Source organism: Bombus pyrosoma, unplaced genomic scaffold, assembly GCF_014825855.1.
Source record: "Bombus pyrosoma isolate SC7728 unplaced genomic scaffold, ASM1482585v1 HiC_scaffold_4710, whole genome shotgun sequence".
Lineage (NCBI taxonomy): Eukaryota > Metazoa > Arthropoda > Insecta > Hymenoptera > Apidae > Bombus > Bombus pyrosoma.
In genome coordinates this window covers 91,759-93,365 of record NW_025219969.1, presented here as the reverse complement: position 1 = coordinate 93,365, position 1,607 = coordinate 91,759, and the positions used below count along the sequence as shown (strand labels likewise).

The 1,607-nt window shown below is 38.2% G+C and overlaps 1 protein-coding gene and 1 long non-coding RNA gene across 10 annotated transcripts in view; one reads left to right on the top strand and one right to left on the bottom strand.

Moving 5' to 3' along the window:
* The window catches only part of LOC122577441, a 266,783-nt gene that overhangs the window by 229,831 nt on the left and 35,345 nt on the right, over positions 1-1,607 (top strand). The window contains exon 1 of one of the 9 annotated variants that reach the window (XR_006320297.1): positions 33-264. The exons of the other annotated variants lie outside the window; for them this stretch is intronic. The gene's annotated coding sequence lies outside the window, so the exon portion shown is untranslated. Of the gene's footprint in view, positions 1-32; positions 265-1,607 lie in introns of those variants that run through there. 9 annotated transcript variants of the gene reach the window in all.
* The window catches only part of LOC122577449, a 37,661-nt gene that overhangs the window by 2,159 nt on the left and 33,895 nt on the right, over positions 1-1,607 (bottom strand). The gene's annotated exons all lie outside the window — the stretch shown is intronic.

The following is a 1,607-nucleotide window of genomic DNA, read 5'->3' as shown; positions in this document are numbered from 1 at the left end:
AATAACTTTGATCCTCTTCCGTGCGAGTACTCCTGCCCATAGCAGGTTAGCCGAAACGTGGAATATACTTTGCCAGTCGTATTAAACGCTAGTTAACGCTACCTATGAATGTCCAAGTTGATAAATAACCACTAAGACACATTTTCATTCAAATTGACACGAAGCGTGCGAAGTTTAGGGCAACAAGACGAAATACTCGGGGCGATACGTGCGCCAGTAAAGGCGTCGCTTAGTCTTGAGATTTCATTCGAGTTGTCACGAAAGGTGCTAAGTTAAGTGCACCAAGACGAAATACTCGAGGCGATACGTGCACCAGGAAAAGGCGTCGCTTAGTTTTGTGTTACGTATTTACTTGTATATTCCCAATTATCTCTATCGCTAGTTTGATCGAGAAGGAAAAGGAATGACAGTAATTGAAATATAAATTTAAACTTCCGATTAATACGGTAGTTGCTGCCACCAGAAATAGTCTAAGGACTATTTCGAAAAAATTTTTTTGTATTTATTTGTTTATTTATATTTTTTCCTTAGTATTAAGAGAATTGCTGTACTACGGGTGCAGTTACGTCTGTCGCGTTTAGCAATATTACTGAATTTCCAGGCCTGTGTGGCCCATTCGATGTGCACTCAAGCCTGAAGAACTTCGAAATATTGTATCTCAATTCAAGGGTCGTCTAGTAATACCGTCAATAGAACTCCAGGCCTGTGTCGTCCATTCGTGCGCACTCAAACCTGAAGAACTCCGAATCGTTAGCAACGTCGATGAAATTCCAGATCTATGTCGCCCATTCGGTGCGATCTTAAACCTGAAGAACTTCGAAACGTTGTATCTCAATTCATGGGTCGTCTTAGTAGTTTATTTATTAACTTGGAAATTCGTAGATAGCGTTAACTAGCGTTTACTGCGACTGGTTAATATATTCCACATTTCGGCTAACCTGCTATGGGCAGGAATACTAGCACGGGAGAGGATTAAAATTGATTGGAATAAATAATTGGTATCTCCACACGGATTTATTTCGTGCGGCTGGGTTGAGATGGTATCGATAGATTATAATTTTATTCAATTTTACTCGATTATAACTGGTATAGTGTCGATTATAAATGTTGTAACATATAATTATGCATATGTAAATATAGTAAATACTCGAATCTCTATTCGGATAAATTTTACAAGGGCTGGTGGGACAAAGTTTGTTAGGTTAATTTTGTTATTGACAGAATCTATCTCTACTAGTAGTATCTCTGAACTCGTTTAGCGCAGATACAGTGTACATTTAGCAGATGTATTTTCCGCGTGACATGATTTATTTTATTTAATTTATTACGCCTGGTCTCACCTCTTTTAATTTCAGCAGAGATTAAACGTTAAACTAATATTCAGCTTGTTTTACTAAGGTGACTATTATCTCTATGATTCCTTCTTGCTTTTAGTATTTAATACGATCAAAATGAAATTAATGTTCTTCACTGTGTGAGACCCGTGCGGTTTCGCAAGCCTTGCCCAAAGATGAGCTATATATGCTAACAGTGGGAGAGGAGCGCGAAGATCCGTAAGTGATTTCAAAAATTTGAAAGCACCGTAGTCACAGGTTAACACAGCGAAT